The 26037-nt window shown below is 44.9% G+C and overlaps 1 long non-coding RNA gene across 1 annotated transcript in view; it reads left to right on the plus strand.

Moving 5' to 3' along the window:
• Positions 1–7485: 7485 nt before the first annotated feature.
• LOC138493183 (uncharacterized) overlaps positions 7486–26037 on the plus strand; it is a 114193-nt gene continuing 95641 nt past the window's right edge. The window contains exon 1 of the long non-coding RNA XR_011276298.1: positions 7486–7927. This is a non-coding gene — a long non-coding RNA (uncharacterized lncRNA). The remainder of the gene's footprint in view (positions 7928–26037) is intronic.

Genomic DNA, 26037 nt, shown 5'->3' on the forward strand with positions numbered 1-26037 from the left:
ATTCATGGAACAATTTCCTATGGGATTGCACCAATATAAGACACTTCCATGAATCAGGCCCACCATGTCCATAATTGGTAGCACACTCATGTCAACCCTGTCCTGTGAGCTCAGCCCATCTAAGGAAAGGCTCTGCGGATTATGGCCAGACCACCTGTCTTGGCTTTAACAAGCAAGGGAATAGGCAGGAAAGATGCTTCTTTTGATCATCTGGGAGGTTGGGTACCACATCTCCATTCAAGGAAACTCTGCAGCAGCGCTCCTGGGAACAATGCTTTAAAGGGGCACATTGTTGGATGTATTTTGGGGTTATATCTATTACTTTGTGGTATTTTTATTATGGTGGTACTTGGTGGTATTTTATAGTCCTTGGCAATATAGTGTGGTAACCTGGTGCGGTATTTTTATAGTAGTGAAACTGATTTCAAAATACTGCCTAATAATTATTTTTTACCTGGGTCACTAACAAACAAAATGCTGGACTTGATTGCTCATGCCCTCCTGTGGTACCTTATGTACAATACCACACTGCGCCCTTTTGGCTGAGTTTCAACAAACGTAAAGCATGCAATTGAAATACTGCACATTCATTCAATCTCTAAAGATAAACAGCTCACGGCAGCTACTTTACTTTGAGATATTTCTTACCACACATCTGCATCTCTTTAAGCATATCAAATGAAACTGACTGAATACAGAACAAATATAATGAGACTAAATACTTTTTGAATCTGTTATACTTTTGTTGTAAATGACAATCATGCCCACATTGTACTTCATAGTGCAAGTACATTTCTTCTTGCAATAGCTTTCAGAGCTTTATCTGTGCAAAGCCAGTCCAATTGTCCTTGGCCTTGTGAAAGTTGGCAAGAAAAATACACTTTAAAAAAAAGAGTTAAACTCTGAGAACTAGGAACACAGTATTACACGCATGTTGAAAATAAAATCTCTAATACAGCACCTAAAATGAACTACTTAACCTATGCTACCTAGTATCATTTACATCACCAGCCCCTCAACCTCATATTTACCTAGATTTGATTTGTCAGGGTTATTCCTGACTCATCTTGGCAGGGAAATCCTCCCCAGTCTTTCTGCCTGCCTCACACACAGTCAGCCCAGATAAGGACAGCTTCAGCATCAGTCATCTTGCAGGCACTGAACTCCGTCTGCCCAGCCAGCCCTCTCCTGCTTCGTCTAGCAGTGCCTGACTGAAGAGCAATATCTGCCTACTCTGTCTCAAAACCCTTTTTTACAAAAACCCCTTTTTCAGTCTAGAAAGACACCTCCCCTTGACCAGATCAACCCACTAAGAAGCAAGCAATCTGCCTCTGTGTGTTGTCCCCATTGTACTAACTGCATTGCTGTAGAGAAAAATGTTTCATTTTCTCTTGTGCTTCCTGCTTCAAAACAAAGCTATGTTTTAGCAGAACTGAACTTCCCATTTTTCAGCTACCACACATCCTAAATCCAGCCTGCACATCTGAAATCAATTTTTCTTCTCATTTTCAGAGCATCATGCATTTTCATCAGTCCGCATTCAGCTTATTTCATCATGGACTAATTTGCACTAAATGTTATTAAGGGATTCAGTTACATGTTAACTGGGTTTGGGTTAATTAGGTTGTTAATATTATATATAGTACAGCTCAGATCATTGAAATAGCATCATGGAGCAAAGGGATCAATCTCTGTGCATTGGCATCTATTGAATTCTGCTTGAGACTCACACTCTTGAGCCCAGTAATGAGTTTCACACCCATGACCCCAGTTAAAGTTCAAACACATGCTAAAATGTGAATGCTACAACACTGAGTCTAAATGTTAAAATTCAGAGCCCATACTCCTACAACACTCATACCAAAGGCCAGCCTCACAGCAGGAAGTTGCATACCAGCAGGCCTTCGAAGTACAAGTTTGGGAAGCAGTGGCGTTAGGGTAGTCAGAAAAGAAAGAGAAGGGTTTCACCATATTGGGGTTCTCGCTCCTTCCCTATCCCCTCTATTTCCTGTAGAACAAAGTATGATGCAAGAAGGCACCACAATGCTGCCTTTGGCACTCTTTACAAATGTCAAACTGCTGTGTTGCTGCATTCAACCAGGTCACCTATGCAGCACATCAGTGGAGCCATCACCTGCTCTGGTGCAAACAAGAAGCTCACTACTGTGGAAGTCTTCGAACCACTGCGCAAAGGCGTAGGCAGGATTGTCTAACTAGTGGAGCCAGAGACTAACGTAGTTGGTCCCACGGCAGTGATATTACATCTTTAATTGCCCACACAGTGCTGCTGAGTGGGCATTTACAGATGTTGGGTGAGCCTTGCCCGCTCAGGCCCTACCCTGTCTATGCCACTGCCACTGCATCTTCAAACAGCATCTCAAACCACGTGGATCCTCACATCGAACTGACCTGCACAAAAAACGACTGGAACTATCATTTCACCCACACACTTGACCCAATGGTACCCATCGGATCGATCCAGCTCAAACGTCAAACCTAACCTAAAGAACTGCGCAAAGCATGGCATTCTGCTACTGCATCATTAAACTTCACAGGGTTTCACATTGCATCCGGCTCCCTGCTAACTCACTGCTTGGATCCCTGTGACTCGCTGCATTCAAACCAAGCTTCACCCGCACACATAGCACCAAGAAGGCCAGTTCGATGCTGTTGAACCACCTAGCAAGAACAAAGATTCTTTTGAGAAGCCCGAGGCCCCTAGGTCAATTTTTGTGAACCTTGTGACTGCTAAACCACTGCTTTGCAACTTTCTCAAAGGACATATCCATTCGAAGTGACATTTCTGCAATGTCTTTCTCTTCGCTCCTGCTGCAGTACCCAGAGTGCCTTCATGTTTTGCATCATATGATTTCTTCCCAGAGGAGTAAGGTTTTCCATGTATGTATATTTATAGAACCTTGATTGAACAGTCCTCAATTTGGGACTCTTCTACTATTGTTGTTCGAGTTGCTACTGTCATCACATTCTCACCCTTCTTCAGAGTACAGTCTGTCCTTGGCCCACCTTACCACAAAAGGGGAACGAGGTCTACCTCTTGACTGTGCCCATTTCACCTTCATGATTGGAATCACTATTGGTTTGTAGTACTGTGAGCGCTGAGCAGGCGATTTAGTGACTACACATCCTTATACTTCTCCAGAGCAGTAGTTATTTTGTCACGGTGATATGCCCCGCCACCTCAGTCAGCTGGTTAGACCAAATGGTGTGAACTTTTGAGATCTTCATTGAGATTTTTACCTTGCCAAGAGTGTCTTGTCAAAGGTTCCATCCCATTTTTGTACTTAGAAAAAAATTATTTCTCAGAGCTTCTGGGACCAATTAGGTAACATACGCGTGGCGGACCATTCTTTGACCTCCTCCACAAAACTCAAAGAGATACATGTCACACATTTATCACCGTGCAAGACAGGAGGTCAGTCAGTCAGCAGCATGGCTTATTTTCAGAAGATAGCAGGCATGATGGACTCCTGATATATCCCACAAACCATGAGTAGGGCAGGCTATTTGTTGGTCCCCATCTGAACTGCTCAATGGCTTCCGCAAAGGAACAAAAGGATCCACTAGACGACCCATCCATTCAACAACTTCTTTGTGACAAATTAAGGAGGCGTGCCTCATTGTGCACCACCACGAGAGACAGCAATTCTAGCAAATAATAGCCCCCTTCATCTGATATTCTGATAGAACATCAATAACCTAAAGATGTGATGTTTTGAACAAGAGACCCGTTGTTAAGAGTGCAGTAAAGTGTGTTAATCCAAATCCGTATACAATTGTATTGCTACCTAACATTCCATCACCTTCCCTGCAAAGGGCGGGATTACAAAACACAACTCAATGAAGCAATTTAGGAAGGGGCATGATTAAGGCACAATGGAAGGGGCCCCTATCACAAAAGGAATGTGCAAAAATATCCATAATGTTTGTGATGCTCCTATACCTTTGGAAAAAGATGTTGCTAGAAGGACATCATCTACACATGTTGTGCATTAATAAGAAGCTCAAAGTGGGGTGGATCCATTCAAAGAGACGGCATCAAAGTCGTCTCAAATGGGATTTACTCTATGAAGCAATAACCCAGCAGACACCTATTTTGCTCCAAGTCCATCTTTGAACATCAACATTTTATTATTGAAAAAATAATTTACCGCTGAGCCTTTTCCACCAGGTAAACAAGAGCAGGCACAGAATAGGACTGGAAGAGTGCCCAATTGTCTGAAAACGTGTTGGAGACTGAGTAACCACAGCAGAAATGTATTGCATATAGAATAGGGATAAAGCTTTGGACAGCTGCTTTTTCAGATAGCTACCAAAATCCTGGAGATTACGCAATTCAGCCTCAGACTTTGTTTTCCATCAATATTTCTCTGAAAGTCTTAGGTGACGTGTTTTGGATAAGGTTTGGGGGATACCAAAGGTAAGTCCTCCCCCAATGTGCCCCCCTAAAACAGGGGTCTGCAACCTTTGGCACACCAGAAGTTCCAGACTACAACTCCCTTTAGTGCAAGACAGCACTTTCAATGGTCCGTTGTCATGGGAGTTGCAGTCCGAAGCATCTTGATAGTCACAGGCTGCTCACCTTTGTGTCACTATACATCCCTGACCAGTATGGGACGGCTGGAGGGCGTACTGAGTGTCCCATCACATTTGTACCAGAACGTGATGCAGCAGTCTAGTCTTGCAACATGGCCGCCGCTAACACTAACTGTCTAGTGCATTCTCAAACTGGTCCGTTGCAATTCTGTGCTTACCAACGCTACGTGTGTGGAGAACAGTCCTCCGTTCTCCCTTTCCTGTCACCCTTGCCTGCTTCCCCACCCTTAGTTATTTTCCACTGCTGTACGTACCCTCTGTATGTTTCCGCGTCCAGCGCGTCTGTCTTACCTTCCATCTGGTTTCTCTCCGTATATCGCGGTTCCCTCTCTCCGTGCAGAGCTGGCTTTCGGCTTGCGCTGGATTTCAGTACTTGGGGCAGACTCTCCTAGTTTGTCGATTGCTTCCCTCCTTAAAACCTGCTGGAAGTCGGTCCTTACGGACTTGGACACGGCTTAACTTGCGTGATTGTCCACCTCTGAGTGCATGCTGGAGCTTGTCGGTCATTCTTGTAATATAAACGACACCATCAAGGAAGGAGACCTTCAAGCGGCTACAACAACTGCTACAGTTTTCTACAGCCACCACTACAGTCATCTCCAGGGTTTTTCACCTCTGCTTTTCCCTGGTTTGGGGTGGGCTCCTCGAAGTCCCCGTTGCCAGGCAGATTGCCTTTTAGGCAAAGTGGCATCCATGGCAGCCTGTCCCTATCTCTTCAAGAAAAAAGGAAAAACAACAAAGAAGAGATCTACCAGCACTTGGAGAGAAAGGAAGGTGGAGTCATCCCCTGAAGACCAATCTGAAGACATCACAGAAACCTCAGGTGAGGAGTGGGCTAGTGAACCGGGTATTGCTTCGGGTGTTAACTGAGCAGAGTCTGAGACTCTGGCACAAGAGTTAACAGAACAATGGTCTCCAATAACTGCATTTAAACTAACAAACAAGCAATCAAGTGTTGACTTGGGTTTTTTGGGGTAGAGGTTATCAGTACTTCCTGAAAATCTATGTTGGAAAATGCTACGATAAACAGTTTCATAACTCTTCGTTTCTACTGACCAATGTTATGCACTAATGAAAGAGAGAAATGGAAGGTAATCATACAATGGTTAAACCAATCCAAATGAAATGGAGGGAAACAAAGAACCAGGATCCCTGTGGCTACTATAAAATTAAGTTCACTACCTTCAGCAAGGGTAGGACTTGAAAACATTTAAATAACTTAATCCGCTACCAGACCTCAACAAATGTTTTCTGCATTCCCTGAAAAGTTGGGGTCTCATACACTTCGCAGAATGCTATTGAATGAAAACTTAGTGGCCATGTTTCAAAAGTGAATCGGAAAACATTATTTACAAAGGACAGATTGTTGGTGACCAAAGAAAATGCATGGCTATGTTGAGAAGTGAGGGGTATAGGAGCAGACAATTAAAAAGGACACAAAAGGTACAGAAGTAAGTGCTTTGCAGTTTGCATGATTCTTAAACATGAGGTCACACCTCCCCCGTTTCTACATAATCTGTCCTTATGAAGTAGGGGGGAGCAAACCTCCAGCAGTGAGCATCAAAATGCACTGCTGACGAGTTGAGAAATCAGGTCTCACTTATGGATGTATTGAATTACCAAAGCAATCTCCAAAGCGCAGGAGATGGCATATTGGCATAATTGAGGTACACTTCTGTGAAATAAAGTGCCTCAAAAGTTGTTGCAACGGATACTGAGAGGAAAGTCTCAAAGCCAGTGGTTGAAGCGGGCGTGAGCGGTGCTCCTCTACTTTTTATGTTTGACTGTTCCTATACTTTTATTTTAACAAGAAACCATTCCGGAATGGTTTCGTTTTGAAATAAAAGTGTAGGAAGAAGTTGAAACTTGCACTTCAGTGCAATGCACTGAACAGTCCCTTTAACAGCAGGTGTGTTTGTTTGGGGGATTGCATTGCATGTGGAAGGAGGCATGGCGAAAGGGTTTGTGGGCAGAGGGGGCAGGTCCGCAGGGGACATAGATCCACTACTTCATTTCGTACACTTCAACCACTGCTCAAAGCATGGTGCCTCACTATTTCGCTTACCTACCTGTGGAATTGCAGTAAGACACAGCTTGTATAAGCTCTTAAAATAGCAAAGACAGATCGCCTACCTGTTGCTTAAAGCTCAACTTGGACCAGGGAGCGTTGTTACTATTATGGATACTCCTTGGTACTTAGTACACTAGAATTGTGCTATGTTAGGAGAGTAAGCATTCCACATGCCCAGTGGGCCAGGCAGAGCTTAACATTTACTTTTCTGGAAGAAAAAAAATAGCAAATACTAGGTGAATCTCATTCTACCTACCCACACTCACCCCTCTTCCCAAGACCCTAAAACAACAAACTAAATTTGCAAAGCAATACGTTCACCTTGACCCAATGCATCCCCTCCCCAGCTGGGACCACACCTTGTTGCAAAACTCGTAACCTAATAAAACGTCAGACTGAAATGTTGTTTTTAGATTTTAATATAATTATTTTAAATAATTACTCGAACATTCTGCAGTCTAAATTTTCAGTCAAGATCAACAGCAGTACCCACCTAAAAAAAAGTCTTTCGATTCCATAACAAATTAAAGCAAAGATGATTTAAGTTGAATGATCAAGCGAAAAGGTAATCACCTGCCAAAAAAAACATAACGGTAAAACAAGCGCTCATTACTGCATCCCCCAGACCTTACAACTAATAAACATGGTGCCGCGCGCTGAGCGAGTTTTTATGTGAAAGCTTGGCACGCCCACTTTATGAGTGCAACAAGAACAACCAAACATGTTTCCAACAGCAAGAACGTGGGCAGGGATGCGTTTAACCGTTAACCTATTAAACACAGGAGTGGGCGTGGCTCCCAATGATTTTTTAGATACGGCGTGTAAAGTACTTAGAACGCCCGGGGCTAGATGAAGTGTTGTTCTGAGGAAACTGGCGCCTAGAGTTCCAGCGTACCCACGTTCGTCCTGAATTGTAATCTCACAGTGCACTGCATTCTGGTACTTGTAAAGCTACGTTTGTAATGGTCAACGGAACTGCATGTAACCAACACTACGGGATTTAAAACGAAAGCTTTCTGTGAACGTTTTACAGACACGGGACAAGTGTTGAGCTCGGCTGAATGCCTCAGTCGGGCATTCCCTTTATCTGATGAGAAGGCGATTTCTCTATGGCAACACAATGACCAATTCGTGACCACCTGCAAGTCCTCATCAAAGCAGAGAGAGGCTCGGTAGCGCTTTGCTTTCAGGATTCAGTTGACTGGGGATTGACCCCCGAAGCAGACTCGCTTTTTTTTCCAGGTAAAAAATACGCACGCAACCGGTCCTGTTTTTGTCTGTGCCTTCTAGGATACATAGTCGAAGACCTATCACCCAAAAATCACCAACATCACAACTACTAGTACCAGGAGGCAAAGGGCACAATAGCATGTCTGGATGAGCATCTCCCGAATGGGGAATGTTGGTTGGCATGCCATATTTTATTTGCTTCTTTTGATATACCCCTGTTTAAGTGTTTGCAAGATCTAGTGACTGAGCAACTCCCATGTCACCTGGGCTCCTTTGACTTTCTTTTTAAAAATATGGTGATATGTTTATATGAGTGGATTCAATACATTAGTGGAAGGGCAGGGATTGGAAACCTCGCATTTTTGGCAAATGCAATCATTCATTTGGTCCCTCTCCATAGTCCATTCAGGAGACAGTAGTCCAGTCCTGTTTTTAACTTTGCATTCTGGAACTTGTGGTGCTCATTTTATAATATGGCAATCCAGGAATAAAGGTCCCGGAATACAGCCAGTGTCTCTCGAATACAATGTTTACAATTGGCATGCCCACAGACACCAAGTTGCCCCATGCCTTTTACCAGTGGTATTCTCATTGCTGCCATGTTTTAACTTCCGGTACGTGTAGTTTGTTTTTCCCAGTATAAAATCACGGAGATGGGAATTAGAATGGGATGAAAAAGATCTCTGACACTGAGTAACTTGAATTGTACGTTTGTTGATTGTCAGGTACACATCAAATCTAAAATCTAGGAAGGAGGTTTCCAGAGAGACACTTAATTCCTAGCTTGCAAACCGCCGTAGTAAATCGAATACCTTTGGCACTATTTACCCTATGGCCTTGTAAATGGACGCTATGTTTTATATTGGACTGTTTAGTCATTCCAATCTCGTTTGCCATATAATCGTTTTCTTCTTATTGATAATGGCGGTCTCCCGTTCTCCCTCTCTTTTGGTCCTTTTAGTAGGATTTGTACCGCACACCACTGCCATTTGCATGGTCTTCAGGTGCTCTGGCAGATATGGAAGCGAGGGGGTGGGTTTGATTGGTTGGTGGGAGAGGAAAAGGCAAAATTGCAGTGCTTTATGTTCAGGGTGCAGATCTGACGTACCCTGAGCTTTGCATGCTTGTAAGCTTTCTTGTTGAGACGCGTAGGATGCGTTTAAGGCTTTGTGTCTAAAGGGGTGAGCTTGTGCATTAGAAGTGTACGTCTGTGATGCTCTGGTTGGTTTGGGGAGAGGGTTGTGTGTGTTTTCTAAAGCCATGTATGAGTGGATGTTTTATGTGTTGGTGACTATTCTGGAGAGAGGTTGACGGTTAATCCAAAGGTAGGGAGTGTTCTTGGGGTTTCTTTAGTGCTTTCAAATGATTGGTCTTGCTTTGTTTGCATTATAGCGAGAGCTGTTTAGCTTTAGTGGTGGATGTGTGAAGATGTGCAATGCAGTGGTCGAAGTGTAAGAAAAGAAGTAGTGGAACTATGTTCCCTGCTAGCCTGCCCCACTCCTCACAAACCCCATTGCCCTGCCCCCTCCCACACACAATACAAACCCCCAAACACCTTTGCCCGCTGTTTAAGGGAATGTTCAGTGCAGTGCAATGAAAGTGCAAGTTTCAACTTCTTCCTACACTATTATTTTAAAACAAAACTGTTCCGGAGCGGTTTCTTTTTAAAATAAAAGTTTAGGAGCTGTAAAACGTAATTAAAAAAAGTAGAGGAGCACCGCTCCCGCTCACTTCGACCACTGGTGCAATGTTGAAGTTTGGATATTCTGGGAGGCGGCAAAGTGGTTTTGGGGGTTCCTTGATGTGATGTCTTCCTGTCGTCATAAGTTCTGACTGTCGTGTGTTGTTTTCTAGGCGGACGGCCAGGAGTTGGTAAAGCATTCCCTTAGGTTGAGTCTGCATATCTATTCAGGAGTGTCGTTTCTGCTGCTTGATGAGTGGAGGTGGTGTTAAGCATGAAAAGAGAGATTTTAGACATATCCTGAATTTCATATGGTCCTGTAGGATGCAGCTTTCCCTTGGTAATGTGTTTCAGTGATGGCCGCCGTAGTGAAAAGGCAGAGCCTACGTGTCTTTCTATGCTAAATCTTTGGCTTTGATTAGTCTGTCATTTCTTGCTCTTGGTTGGTTGGTAGAGGGACATTTTGTTTTTGAACAATTCCGCTCTTTAACCTTCAAGTCCCCCGTGGGCGATGCAGAGGGTCTTCAACTGGATCCTCTTTTAAACTAATAGTGGAGCTGCTCGTGTTCCCTCCTGTTGAGTCTCAGCAGTAGTCCAGCTGCTGCGTTTAGATCAGTTGAAGTTTTTTTTGTGAGGTAGTATGGCATACTTCGGCAAATGCAGCTTGCATTGTCGATTCTTGAGATAATCAAGAGGACGAATGCCAGTGTTCTGTGTGTGGAGGAGAGTTAAAGCAGAAACTGTCAGCTACATTGCAGAAGGTATAAGCACTTTCGGACTATTGCTTTGACTTGGGGTTCCAGCGTGAGTCCATTGTCCACTAATATGCATAGGTTCTTGATAATTTTAGATGGTTAAGGTCAGTTGCCAATTTCCAAAAACCATAGTAGAGCTGTTATAGATACAGTGTGTGGTGAGGCTATGATTTCCATTTTGTCTGGGATGAGTCTTAAGTAGTTGGCCGTCATCCATTTTGCTTATTTGTATAAGGCAATTGCTGAGGTTGGTGCTGCAGTTACCATCCGAGGTTGTTTTGTATATTTATTTATTTATTTTTATTCATTTGTATATGAATTGTTTATCATCTGCTTTGGTGATTCCTTAAGATTTTATGATCTTCATCAAATTGGTCATATGGATGTTCTTAAGCAGCAGCAAGAGACTTGAACTCTGGGGAACTCCACAAGTAATTGGTCAAGGGTTGGAGGGGGAAAGGTTGCGAGCACAGTGATTTCTCTTCTTTTAGGAAAGATCTCATACTTTGTAGAGTTGTGCAGTGGCGTTGGGTTTCTTCAAGCCTTCCAATTAGTGTACTATGTTTACCAGTGTCAAAGGCTGCTGAGAGGTGGAGGATTACCAGTGCTGACGTGTTGTTGTCATGCGCTACGATTTTGAGGTCGTCCTCAGTGGAAACTGATGCTCATTCATTGCCTCTCATAGGTCTGAACCAGCTTGCAAGTTATCTAGTACGTTATTTCAGAGATGTCTTTTGGAGGAGGGCAATAGGGGCATTTGCCATGGGCCCCCACCTTGGGTTGGGGTGAGGGGATGTACAGGGTTGCCTGATCTAAAGAAATCCATTCCCATAGTTCACAAACCTTAAATAGCACATGTCCGGATATTTAATATCATGATGCTGAGCCTCTAAACCCATTTCTTGTCTTTTGTTGACAATTACATTCTGCTCTGAACAATTAATCCTGTAATGCTGTCTGTTTTCACTGTGGTACACATAGTATAGAAGTTCACTACGGGACAACTGCTGTAGCACTGCCACTTTTCTGTTGTGATTATATTGATCATGTGTAATTGCCAAAGTTGAAATGCATATTGATAGATTTGAGTGCTGCAATGGATCCGAAGATAGCTCAGTGTGCTGCATACTCATTTCAGAGATTTATTAGTCTATGCAAGATTAACATGCCAAAATCCAGCAAGGCCGACTCAGACTTTCCTATGTTTAAAGTTGATAAACCTGCACAAATGTGTGCTTTGTTTTGTATTACAATACATGAGATTCTCACCAATGTACCACTTGCACGAGATGGTGTTTTTCAGTATGGTGAGGGTCTAGAAATCGGTACTTTTAGACAGGGGTTGTAAAACCTAGGAAGCCACCCCAATGATGAGCATAAAGTGTTAGTACAGAGACGTTTTTTAGGTATCCAAATTCAAGCATATAAAACGAATGCACTCATGCCCTTGCCAGCTGAAGATGGGGATCCTGGATAAGTCATTTTGTATCAATGACACAATTGTTAAGTACAAAATTGTTAATTGTGCTATCTTCTGTGAAAATATTAAAAACCTGCCTTCTCATATCTGGTTTCGTTGTTTAGCCCATTATCTGATATATATTTAAAATCATTTTTATGTTACGTAGGCCATTTAGAGAGCAGACGAAACATCACAGGCCTCTGACAAGTATTTCTTTGAGGTCTTCATATTTGACACAACAATGGTTGGCTTTTTTGTACCTTTGAAAGGTTCTTCTGTACCTCCTAAATAATCCACACACCTGTATTTTGGGTGCATCTAAAGCTTTAAAATACAAGAGAAACCCAGATAAAATCTTTTAAAAATCCCACCTATTAGTAGTCTCTCTCCCTAAATACATAGCTGCTAGAGCCCTTTGGTGGACTAGCTCCAACTATGTAAATCGGACGCTTCTCTAAGCAAAGAGGGGGGTAGATCCCTCTCCTCCACAGGAGCCTGCCTCTGGAATGGTCTCCCTGCCCCTCTCAGGCTTTAACATGATCTCCTTAAGTTCCGGTTGCTCCTCAAGACCCTCCTACACTCTCCTGCTAACACTTGCTTCTGCATGAGTGACTGACTGCCTGGCTCCCTCGGAGTACTACAAGGCTCCAGCCCCCCCACCCTTTTCCTGGTCCACCACCTGTCCATGCACTTACCTGCATTCCCTTGCACTTGCCCTCTGGCCTCGCCTTAGCACTTCACCTCGCCTCTTCCTCCTTTTCCCTTCCCATCCCCATCTTTGCACTTTCTGCACTTGCACGATCCGAATATCACAAGGCCTAGTAGGACTATTATTTTATCTTTCTGCCTTGTCCCCAAAACTCCCTTTTTATTCATTTATTTATTGTATTGTGGCGCCTTGAAACTCCATTTGTTGTATAGGTACCTTACAAATATCCAATAAATAAATAAATGCTGGTACTTGCATACTTCCCTTGATGATTAAGAAAAGGAAGCTAGAATAATTCCCATTTTGCAAAGCATGCTTCTGTAACATTTTGTTTTTAAACATTGCCATGTTGCCCTATGTGATGTGTGTACTTTATAAGTCAGTTCTATAGGGAATGTCTGTCTAAAACAGTGTCCCGTACCTATGCTAGAACACAAGTACCCTTGTTGTGGACTGCTAATGTTGCCCTTGAAATGCTCTATGTTTATTCTGATTACAGCAAGTACAAACCGGGTAAGGTGACTTGAAGGGAGTACCTATACTTTATTTTGATTGCTGCGTGACAGCATATGAAGCTGTGGGTTTTGATAACAATGAGTGGGGTGTGATGAGATAATTTGGATCCCTTAATTATTTTATCTTGGGAGGGAGGGTGCTCCAAAGGTGTCCATGCCGTGGGCCAAAAAAGTGCTTAAGATGTTTTGACAAATCAAATTCCTGGATGGGAAACTGTTTTTGGAAGTTACTCCCACTAGACTGGCCTCAATATTAATACGCCAAATTAGTACAAATGTCTGGTTTAGTGTGATTTCACTTTTGGAACTTTGTCCAGTCACATACACTGACCAATTAGATTACAGAAATCATACACACTTCTAAAGGGAGAGATTTCTAATCTATAGAAGTCCAAAGTAATCTTCCCTCTAAGCTGTGCGCGTGTGATTTGCCCAGCTTCCATACGAGTGCCACTGTTTAGAGGTTTTTAGCAGCGCACAAAGACAATTCTCACCTTCTCAAGAATTAATGAGGCACAGGCCAAAGCAGTTACCCGACATTTGTTTTCTCTCTTAATAAAGCCAAATTATACCAACCAGTCTCGATATTCTGGTCTAGCCTATTTACATTACTGTATTATGCAAGAGTGATCTTGAAAACCTGAAGGCACTCAAAACCGAACATAACCTCAAGGTTAAAAAACAAATATGAAAATCTGGCTCTGTGAACAGAATGTCAAACTAAGGTATGCCTGCACAGGTTAACAAAATAACCTTGCCTTCCCATCCATGACTACTGTGCTTGACTCTACCACTCTTCTAACTTCCACCACAGAGCCACATTTAGCTATTACTTGACCCTTGAATCTGCAGATAGATTGTACTATGTGCCAAATCATTTCACTTCCTATGTTTGGGCTGAAAGCAGGGCTCTCCTTAGATGTAACTCCGTACTTGGAATCAACTGATTTTTCAGGGAATAAAAAAAGTAGTTTCTTTGCCAGCAGGGATACTGTACGCTTACTAAAAGATGGTCTTTCCTCTTGAGAGCAGGCTTTAATAATATTAGAGCCCCTTCCGATGCCAGTGATCTACTGGTCACTGATTCGAAAATTTCAGTGGAACTTCGTGGAAAGAATCGGGGGGGCTAAGCTCCTGTGTGTTTGTCATTTTCCACTTTTTGATCGTCTTATTTTTACTCCCTATTTTTTGATGGGCACATTTTCCTTTTTAAAGGCTGTACATATGGATGGTGTGTATACGTCTTTGCTGTAAGGCTGTATTTGATTAAGTCTTTTTGTTCACAGGATAATGTAATGTTGATTATAAGCATTGCCAAAGGAATTCTGATTTTACTCTGTGGTGTAGGTATTCTGATGAAAAAATTATCCTGACACTATTTATGAGACATGTTCTCGTGGCCATTAAATAATTTCATTGAAGTTGCAGAAGAACTCCTATTGGTGTGTTTTCTGGCACACTCCTTTCTCAATATTCCACTTGGCAAAACAGTATCATGTCTGATTTTTATTTTTATATATTTTGTTTGCCAGCCACATCAGTTATAAGCAATATTTAGTTTTTGTAATAGTTTTTTTTTCCAATGGCATAAAACACATTCTGCATCGTCTCTGAGCATGTTGACAAATAATCCTACTTTGCATACGAGCACATTTGCTAGTAACTGTGGCAGATATTGAAGTCTTGAACTGGTGGTTGGTCTCTCTTTATATTCCCATATAAAACACATCTAAAATGTTGTTTGTTTTTTTTTAGCTTATAGCTTTGGGAAAAGTGCTGAATGATGCAGTGGAATGGTTCATTCTCTTCCAACTCTCTTCAGAGAGGGGGGGGCGCTGTTGCGCACGACCAAGATGGCCGCCTGAAGTGAGAGCTCCGGCTCGACAGAAATCCGAATTATAATTGAATCCTGTTTCGGAGCCACCAGCGGATAGCAGAGTCGAGCAAAGGGCACACTTTGGCCCAGTCCACACCCGACTGAAATCCTAGGAGCGGCGGACTAAAACTCAGAGATATTGGCTTTGGCGGGGTGAGCGGGAGAAGGCCCGGGAGTGTGCCGCGAGGGACGTCCGGCTGACCTGCGCCCCACGCCGCTGACGCTCTGGCCAGAGAGGCATAGAGAGGAGGAGCTGCTGTGGTGAGGTCGCGGAGCTGGACCCGTGGGCACTGCGGGTCGGCTGAGGTGCCCCCCCTTGGTCCCGTGCACGTGGGCTGTGCGGGCAAGTGCTGCTGGATCGTGGGCCCTGCTGCGGACCGGTGGCGAGGTGTGACCGGGGGAGCCCGGTGGGGCCCTGCCTTCGCAGTTATAGAGGCGATCCTGTTGGGCGAGAGCTGGCGCTCCCTGCTGCGACGCAGCGGGTGCTGAGAAGCGGGCCGTTGTCGGATGGTGTGATATCCTTCCCCCCGTCCTGGACAGTGACCGAAGGAGCGGCGCTGTCAGGGGATGGGAAGACTCCATTTCCTGGCCTGTAGCCGGGGCATGCCGCGCATGCTATAATTCCTGCAAGTTGGCGGTGGAGACGGTGAGTTGTACGGCATTCAGCGGTTGGGGGGCAAAGTACCTGAGGCCTTCCCCCGTGCCCACTGTGCGCTATAGGGCCGGACTGGATCTGGGAGCGCCACGCCGGGGCCCTGATTCGGATTCGAACATTAATTGGGATAATCAGCTCCTTTCTACGTGGGAGGACACAGTCCATTGCAAGTGGGCGAATTAACAAGTATACCAGCTCAACTGTGGCAACAGGCGCCTGGACACTGATGGCCCCATATAACACTATTTTCGTGGTGCCCCAGCCTGAACAAGCCCACTCGGCAGATAGTATCCTACACGGCACGGGCGGCCTACCCCTACGGATATCTAGTAAAGTCCCACAGGATCCATAACCCCCGTCGGGCCGTGGTGGTGGGCCGGCTGGTGTGGCGGACATGGGCAATGTGAGGACCTAGAATCCAGATCCCGAAGAAACATTCGGATTGTGGGGGTTTCTCAAAAGTTCGGGAAAGGCGCAATGGAACAACAAGTGGAAAACCTTCTTAAGACTCTTTTTGGGACAGAATCCTTTTCGAGCCAATACCTGGTTGAGCGAGCGCATCACACTCTGGACCCCGTGCCGAAACCCGGGGCCCCGCTGCGCACTATCATTGCTAGACTGTTGAACTACAGAGACAGAGATACAATACTTAGAAAGGCAAGAGAAATTGGGACACTACAATATGAGGAGAACCGCATACATGTTTATCCGGACTATGCTGCGGGGGTACAGGCTAGCAGGCGATCATATGAGCCGGTCAAGCGGCTATTGAGGGCACGCCAGGTCCCATATGTGCTAATATTCCCGGCCAAGATGCAAATTCAGTATGGAGGAAGGGCACACTTTTTTGAGACCCCGGCCGCTGCTCTGGCATATGTGGAAGCAACTATACCCCTACCACCTAGAGGCCGTGGGCCGGACCAGAACGGAAGATCACCTCTGGCGGGGGGAGACCGGGCCCCTGTTGACTGAACCTGGTTGCGCACAAATCCTCTGTTGCTGCTTTGTTGATGTGTAATGGAATTCTGCTCCCGCTGGGGGGCTCTGAGTAACGTTCGAAGCAGGTCGTGAGCCCGCTCTAGTGGCCTTGTTACGACAACGTGGCACCCACAGGAAAGTTCCTACTAGTTTTAAGGGTACATCGTCAAGTTGGGGCGGATGATGTGGGTGGAGGGTGGGTTTGGGGAAACCGGGATGTTACAGAATGTTATTGCTACCAGGGCAGGTTAGGGACCTGGGGGGTAGATTGGTTTAATTTAAGTTCCAGGTTGGTTGAAACCAGGTCTGGCGGGTGCACACTGCGCCCACATCAGGTAAACTTAAGTTATGGTGGAAACAAAGGCACAGCACGGATTCTATGTATGGGGGAACGGGTGACTGGGTGAAGATAACCTTATTGTCCTGGAATGTCCGGGGGCTAAAAGACCCGATGAAAGCCAGGAAGGTAGGGAACTATGTCGCCAGGCACGGTCCTCGGATCCTAATGCTCCAGGAGACGCACGCTCAGGGAGCGGTTAACAAAGTATAATGGCTAAATGGGGCAAGCTACGTTATTATACAGAATATTCCTCACAATCCAGGGGGGTCATAACACTCATACATCCTGCATTGGGATTCCGTACCAAGGGACACGAGGCAGATCCAATGGGAAGATATGTGTTGGTGTGGGGGAAATGGCCGGTAGACAAATAACCCTGGTTAACACCTATGGCCCTAATATAGACGACCCAGATTTCTATCTGAAAATACTCGACATTCTTAACAAGCACGACACAACAACTATTATATGGGGCAGCGATTTTAATGTTGCACTCGACCCCATGCTGGATAGGTCAACTAATGTGGTGAGGGCACCCACGAAAACAGCGGTAACCCTGACCCAACTCTTTCCGCAGTTGTCACTGACAGACGCTTGGCGGGTGTTGCACCCGGATTATAGGCAATATACATATTACTCATCCGTGCATTACAGTGAATCGCGTATAGACTACTGGTTTATATCCCCGGACATCTCGAGCACGCTGCAGCTCTGCACGATCCTCCCCCGCACGCTGTCCGATCACTCCCCGGTCTTACTGAGCCTCGTGTTCCAGGATGTTCCCAGACCAGCGAGAAGGTGGAGAATGCCGGGGGGGTTGCTGGGAGACACAAACGTGGCCGAGACACTACATGAGGAGATAACCAACTTCTTTGTAGACAACCTGGGGACGGTAGATCGGGTATCCACGGTCTGGGAAACATTCAAGGTTTGGGTTAGAGGGATCCTTATGTCCAAATCAACGGGACTCTTGAAGGGGGTGCACCGGGAACTTGAGGTGGTGGAGCGGGAACTGAAAGAACTGGTGTAAAGACTGGTAGGGTGTGTCTGTACTTCCGCTCTCTATATGGTAGAGGAGAGGCACAGAAGACCCAAGCCAAGATTCTCTATTATGGTAGCAATGGACGAGCAATCAAGGCCTAGCTTCTCAGGAGGTGATGCAGGCTGGTTCTTAAGTACAGTGTAGTCCCCGAACCCCCCCAACAAAGGAATGGCCACACACTGTATTACTGAAAACACAGTCTTTATATAATTAATATTCAAAGGTATGTACACGATCACAATAACACACTTTGTACTCGGAAGTCAACAATGATAAATATATACAATTCTAAAGTGGTACCACCAATGTTATCGAATCTCATTAAAGTGCATCAACTGTACGGTAAAATGTCACACAGATCAATAACGAGGAAACCAGCAATAGAGATAGGAAGGAACGCAAGATGGTTGAAACAATAGGCAGAATGCTGGCCCCGTTTCCTAGACACAGTTCTGTGTGGAGATCCCCCAACCTGGGCAACCTGTAAATAAAGATATATAGCACAAGCCCAGTCCATGTAATGTTCAATAGTCTTATTTTAGAGTTCTCCGAAGATGCGTCGGCCCATCCTTCTTGAGTGACTCCCTTTAAAGCAGGAGCTATGGATCATCGAGAGGCGTCGAGGAACTCGGCGTTCGGTGTCGGGGGAATCGACGGCCCTTGTTGAGTGCCCTCCCTTTAAAGCAGGAGTCACGGGTCGTCGAACGTCGGACGGTGAACAGATGGAACTACAGCAGTGAAGTGGCAGCTTCGTTTCTAGCGGTGCTCGTCGACGACAGAGCGTTGGCGTCCTGCAAGGAAGAGGCGTGCGTGGCACTTCGGTGACAATAGTTCTGGACCGCAAAGAGATGATTGAGGACTGTGGCCCAGCAAGGGCGTCGAGTCGTCGGCATCTCTGTGGTCTTTAGGTGGCGGGAAACCCACCGGCGGATGCTCCTCGGCGCGTCGACGGTCGGGCCTTCTCCAGCAGGATAAAGCGGGCGACGATGCAGACAAGAGTGTCCGATGATCAAAATGAAGTTCTTAGGCAAACGGGAGCACGGCGGCTCCGGTCGGCAACAGCGGTCGTCGACAGTGGCGGACAACAGTCCGGGTGCTTCTCTTTGAAATTCTGCGGCAGTCCCCGTCTCGGGTCAGCAGCCTGTCGAAGGTCTGTCTACCAGGGAGCCTTGGCAAAGATCAGCTGTGCACGATGGTCCCTCGTAGCTCAGGAAAAGGGCACCTTACCAGGTCCTCTCTGGGTCAGTCCTTGGAGGCACAGCAGCTTTCAGATTGTGAAGGAGAGCAACAGTAATTCTTCTCGTCCAGCAGGGCTTCAAGGTCAAGCTTCAGTTACTCGTCGTAGTGGACTTCAGCTTCTGAACACGATTCCTAGCAGTGAGAGGCCCCCAGATATACTGTTGATCTCCCATTCATTCCGCTGGGTCACACTCAAGCATCCAATCACGACTAAGGGCATTCATGCAGGCAGCCAATCGGGCACACAAGGTATTCGGGCCATTCACTTCTCTCCAGACACTCACAACAAGTTATGTGTATTGGGATAAGTACCGAGCCATTCAACACTCCAAGCTGCATTCATACCGGTTTCGGGCAGGGCTGTCTCAGTCATTGTGTCAACCACCAGATACTAGACATCCACAACACAGAATGCATATTCGTCACACACTCTATTCACCCAGGTCCCACCCACAGGAGGTACCCGCAACATACATCTCTGGGAAGGCTCCAGTTAGTCTGGCCGGGCCTTCACAACAACACCATATATGGCACTTTCATCCAACAGCCAGTCAGGGGGAAGGGACACAGTCAAGGCTTCCCAGGACTTTGGGAAAACAAGGTAATGGGTAATAGAAAGCAAGAGGCCGCAGGGGCCATTTTGTTTTCCATCCGGAATCAACAGATCCCAATGGCAGGGCCGGGGTATCCCAAAATGGGAGGATACTCCGTGCACCTGTCAAGTTCAGATGGAGCTGCCACCAGCCCATACCCTGCTCTGCGGGCCACCCACAGGTGCCCAAAAACATACACTAGGGGCACAGGGTTGCACCCCCACCCATGGGTGCCATAAGGGTATCCCACGGGTCTGTTCACCAAACCAAAAGAGAGACAGCTGCACCGCCACGAGTCTCACATGGACTCCTGCGCGGAAAACACGACAGAACACACGATAAAAAGCAGTAAAGGACAAGGATACGGAGGCCCTGTCCCTCCGATGCATTTCCAGCATCACAACTGGAAGAGTTATATAGCCGCACTCATGATAGGGAAACCCTCGCTGAAATTCATAAACTCCTTAGGAACTTCGACAATTTAGGCACGAGGGAGGTACGATACAACGTGGCCCCCATGCGGGCGCGTCGCTACGGAGAGGGGAATAAGGCGGGAAAGATAATGGCCAACATGATCAGGAATGAAACAAATAACACCCCGATAGCCACCATTCAAACAGCTCCAAATGTAATGGTCACAAGCGACAAGGGTATTAATGATGAATTTGTCGAATTCTACAAAGCACTGTATGCGAATAGAGATCGGAAAACCCTGAATGAGATCAAAGAATACTTGGCCTCACTGGGTCTTCCGGCGTTCCCAGACGAAAATAAATTGGCTTTGGAGCTGCTTGTCACGGTAGAAGAAATCGCTGAAGCGATCAAGGATCTCACGTCGGTTAAAGCTCCGGGTTCAGATGGGCTGGGGGCTGAATTCTATAAGGAGTTCAATGAGAAACTAGCCCCTATTCTACTCAGAACGTGGGAGGAGGCCCTCGAACAGCGTATATTGCCCCCGACAATGAGGGAAGCTATTATTACAGTGCTTCCCAAGCCCAGACGTCCCCCCCAGGACATGTCCTCTTACAGACCCCTCTCGCTCATAAATACCGACGCAAAAATGTTTGCAAAGGTCATGGCCAATCGTATAATCGTATGCTACCCATAGTTCCCGCACTGGTCCACCCGGACCAAAACGGGTTTATTCCCCATAGGTCTACTGCATTGAACCTCCGCAGGCTGTTTGGGATCATGGCACAAATTGACCCGGGCAGACAGGCGGTCGCTGTCTCCCTGGACGCCGAGAAGGCATTTGACTCGGTCTCATGGGAGTACCTCTTCTCGGTGTTGGAGGCGTTCGGGGTGGGACCCAATTTTATTGGATATGTCCGTCTACTCTATACAAAACCTGGGTCTAGAGTCTGTACCAACAGAACCATGTCCGACATGTCCGAACTGGGGAGGGGCACCAGACCGTTCTTGCCAATTCTATTTGCCCTAACAATGGAGCCCATGGCTGCTGCAGATAGATTACGACACAAAGATAAGGGTATAGTTATGAAAGGCTCTAATCAGCTGAACTCACTTTATGCGGATGACACGCTGTTATATATCCGCGAACCCGACAAAAACATTGCACCCATAATGGCAGATATACACGTATTTGCTGATTACTCCGGTTACACTGTGAACAATACTAAATCAGAAATGTTCCCACTCACCCCTTGCACTAAATGCCCGGAAATAACAGATGGCCTTAAATGGACAGAGGGATATATTAGATATTTAGGCGTGCTGGTCTCCAGGAGCAGACAATCTTTGTTTACTGACAACTACGAAGGGGCGCTACAGTCAATTAATGAGAAACTAGTGATATGGAGACACCTCCCCATCTCATGGCAGGATAGCAGTACTAAGAATGACCGTCCTTCCTAAACTACTACATCTGTTTGTGAATATCCCGATATGGCCAGGCAGGGAATTCTTCTCCAGGCTGCGATCAATGGTGACCACATTTCTCTGGAACGGGAAGACTGCTAGAATGGGGCGGGAGAAAATGGTGGAACCATATAGCTCCGGAGGCATAGCTGCCCCGGACTTTGAACTCTATTATCTAGTTGCACAAGCGCAATTCGCGAGATATTGGTATGAGAAGGTAGAAGATGCACCTCACGCATGGATAGAAACACACACAGTTGCACCCTCTGATGTAAGATCAATTATTTTCGGCCCACGGCATAGAGACATGTGTGAATATGATCCGGCGAGCTGCACTGTCCGGGCTTGGGGGACAATATGTCAGAGACTTAAAATTGAAAAACCTTATAACCCGCAAATTCCCTTGTGGAATTTTCCCGGCATTCCTCCCACGTTTGATACGGACATGCAGGAAGCATGGAACCCTAACGGGGAAATGGTGGTGGGGGACATGTTCATAGAGGGGAAATTCGTAAGCTTAACAGATATTTCAAGGGCCTTGGGGAGAGAACCGCTTCGGACACTCGTGTATTACCGAATGAGGTCAGCATTCCAGGCTAGATGGCCCCTCTTTCCTAATGAGCCACTTTCACAGCCGTGTTTACAACTGATCACAACTCAAGGGGGTCTGGGAGTCTCCAAATTATATGCATGGGTGCAGGCCCACACCCCCACAATCAACAATGTCAAAGAAAAATGGGAAACAGATTGCAGATGCCCATACCTGACGAAAAATGGGTGAAGTACTGTTCACTCACTAAAAAGGTTTCGCTCAATGCAGGACTACGCCAGATACAATTTAAAATTCTTAATAGACTGCACTATACGCCAACCACAGTGGCGAGGATTTCACCGGACTCCTCGAGCGAATGCCCTCAATGCGGCTCCCCACAAGCAGGGTCCTTCCACATGTATTGGAACTGCCCTGAGCTGCAGCGGTTCTGGGGGAGGGTGGCTGAATTGCTGGCGGAAATCACACAAATATCCCCATTCCTGTCTCCACCAAAATATCTGTTTGGCGATATAGGGAAGTGCTCTGAGAGGACTAGAAGACTCTTTAATGTTTCTTGTGCAGTTGCTAAAAAATGTATCCTCCAGGCTTGGAAAAGCCCTACACCTCCAAGCATGAACACCTGTTTACGAGAATTGACATACGTAAATGAGAATGAGGAACAATATGTACTGAATCAGTCGAGAATGAGCCGACCGAAGGACATCTGGGGCCCGTTCAGGACATACTTATGTGAACTGCCGTCGGACAATGAAAATTCTATGTGAATATGTCTGACCTGTGAAAATGCAAAATGTGGCACTGTATGATATTCTTGTTGCGTTGTTGGAGTGAGTCATGTACCTGCCACGACCTTAATAAAAAGATGTTTAAAAAAAAAAACTCTCTTCAGAGAGGATCGCTCCCTAAATACGCATGCTCATAAAGTGGCTCATTTTCGTTAATGAGTGGTGCATGCCGAAAATTATGTGCACGCAAAAGACAACCATTTCCACACTTAGAAAAAAGGGATTAGAAGGACATTGGTCAAAAACCACAGATTTGGGGGAGGGGCGCTCGGTCATTGACTGGCTGACTAGCTGAAGGGAAAAAGGAGAGAAAGGAGAATTTACAACAGAAAGGTCTATAAAAAAGGTTGTCTTCCCCGGCACTCATTTTAGATTACTAGTGGTGCACTGAAAGAGCTACCAGGCTGTGAAGGGAACTTTACACCATCTTGCTGACTGCTTACCAACTGTTACGGAGGGAGATAATGTAAACAGCTCTTCAGAGGGTGTCCACCTGTCTGTTAGACAGCCAAAATAAATGTTTATGGAAGTCTGATGTTAAGGGTAAATATAATTCTGAAGGGAAGTATATTTTAAAGAGCGATACATTAAATCTCTGCCCTTTGTATTTGTGAAAGTATGCAGGGGGTATATAAATTGACTGTACATCCTGGGAAATTAGTAAATATTTCTTTAGTGTATGTGCTTCTAGAATTAGATTTGATAAAATAGATCTGAATGGTATGTATATTGGGAAATACCCTGACTGCTTTTCTGTGTATGTGCAAGCACAGAAGAATTATTTTAGGAGTGAAAAGGATATCTCACTGTGCACAATACAAATAAGGTAAACAAAGTAATTCCCTGGTTACATCACCAAGCAGACTTCTGCTTGTGGCGTTGAACTACTCAACAAAAAGGGTCATTAACTGCTACCTATTCATTTGACCATTGAATGACAAATGTATACTTTTACATATTAATACAATAGAAAAACAATTGAATGGAATCTAGCAAACCTACATGTTAAACCTACATTTCATTTTGCAAGCGATTTACATAAGAGAGTGTCAAGTAGCCTGTCTTTTAAATTTAGCTTTCTGTAATGCTGCTTGTCTATTGGGTAGAGAGTATGTGTTTATTCTCAATGAATAAGAAGTAGAGAGATTTAGATAGGAAGCAATGTTCTGATTTAAGCTTTATCCTGGGTCCTCAAAATGTTTTCAATCATTGGTGGATTTGCACTCAGAATTAACCAAACATATAGGTGGTGATGTGTGGGTTTACAAAATACTATATTCAAGTAAATGTAGCATTGAAAATGGACTGTATTGATCATTCGTCATTGTAGTCATCGTTGACATTGGAATTTCATAGATGCATAAGGTGTTTCATCTTCAAATTCATTTATTTTTTTATTAATAAATATATCTTCTGTGTTTCTTGTACCAAAAAGGGAGGGAGACTGGAGCTAATCAATGGGGGGTCCCAGGTTCATAAAAATAACTTTATTCAATAAACACAAATCGTGTGCACCTGATTTGGGTTCAGCAGAAAATTCCCCAGAATTAGTTATCACCCGATTAAAACATCCTACATTTGGCCATTTGTTTGAGGTGAAAGTTGGTCATGTAGGAACTCAAAATGTTGGGTGCAATTTCTATTTGTTCCTTGAACCAAATGATCAAGTCTCTGAGGACTGTTAAATGTTTGTGTTTATCACAAGATTAGCAGTTAAATCTAACATTCTATCCATGAAGGTTGGGTTGTATGATGGTGGTCTGTAAAAGTAGGAAGGAGAGGGTGGTCTGGTGATTGTGTGTGGTGGATCAGGAGTCCATCACAGTCCGTGAATATCCATGTCATGTGAAGTGTACATTTTGAGGTGTTCTTGCGTGCCACAGCAATACCTCCTCATTTGCTGGTCCTGTTGACTCGTATGAGTTTGAAGTTGGTGGAGCAGCATTCGTGGGCTATTAACTTGTCACCTGACAACTTGATTTCTGTTATAGAGAGCATGTCTGATCCGCCTTCACTGAGAATGTTATGAATATCTGTTATGTGTTTAATCTAGTGGCATTTATTAGACTGCAGTGTAGCATGTCTCCTACATCTGGATCACATGTAGGTGTCCTTGGATGCCCTCTGTTGCTTTCATGTTCTGTGTGCAATCCAGAGTCTGAGTTGTCAGATGGTAGATTGGCTGTGGAGTGGTCAGCTGCATTGTTTCATTGTTAAACGGGTCCAGTAGGTTATGGGCTAGGTTGCTTATTTTGTTTGATTCCAGCAAGAATGTGGCTACTAGGTAGTCTGAGGTGATGGTTTCCATATATGAAACGCCCCAGTATATAAAGAGAACACTTGGATGTGGAACTGCAGTATATAAAAGGAAAACATTAGAAGCACCTTCCCAGAGAGACCCAGATGTGGAAGACAAACAGGGCAACGTTCACACAATGAAATATGTTTTCTTTTTTTTTGTGATGCCTATTTGTGAGCCCAACACCATACAATTAAGAAACTGTGCAGTACTCGTTCTACGAAATGGAAGACAATGCAAGGTTTTAATTAGGTAGAGGAAAGTGTGAGTAAGATAGAACGTAAATGTACCTTCGTGGAAGGCACCCAGATGTACAGAAACAATAGTATAGGAGTCCTCTTAGGGATGCCTAGGTGTTCACACAATGTAATGCGCTTTCACAGTAACTCCTAGATATGAAATCCACTAGTGTGTAAAATATGCAATTCCAAGTGTTGTCCTTAAGGATGCCTAGATGTGAGTCACAAAGAGTCATAAAGGCATACACAGTGTAATATTAAATGTCATCCTAGTGACACCCAGAAATTAAATGGAACATTGTACATAAAATATCATTATTTATGCTATTCCAAACAAATTGCCACAACTATAATATGTGCAAGGTGAAACTGCTGCAGACCTTGCATTACATTATGGTTGAGTAAATGGCACTCCAATGCCTTTTGGCCATGTAAGTAAAGCATTTCGTTTATACCTTTTTAATATAACAGTTTTTTTTTTTAGGGTACCATTTTGGATATAACGTGATATAAGAGTGAAATT

This window comes from Ambystoma mexicanum, chromosome 10, assembly GCF_040938575.1.
Source record: "Ambystoma mexicanum isolate Mex_15411 chromosome 10, UKY_AmexF1_1, whole genome shotgun sequence".
NCBI classification, from domain to species: Eukaryota; Metazoa; Chordata; class Amphibia; order Caudata; family Ambystomatidae; genus Ambystoma; species Ambystoma mexicanum.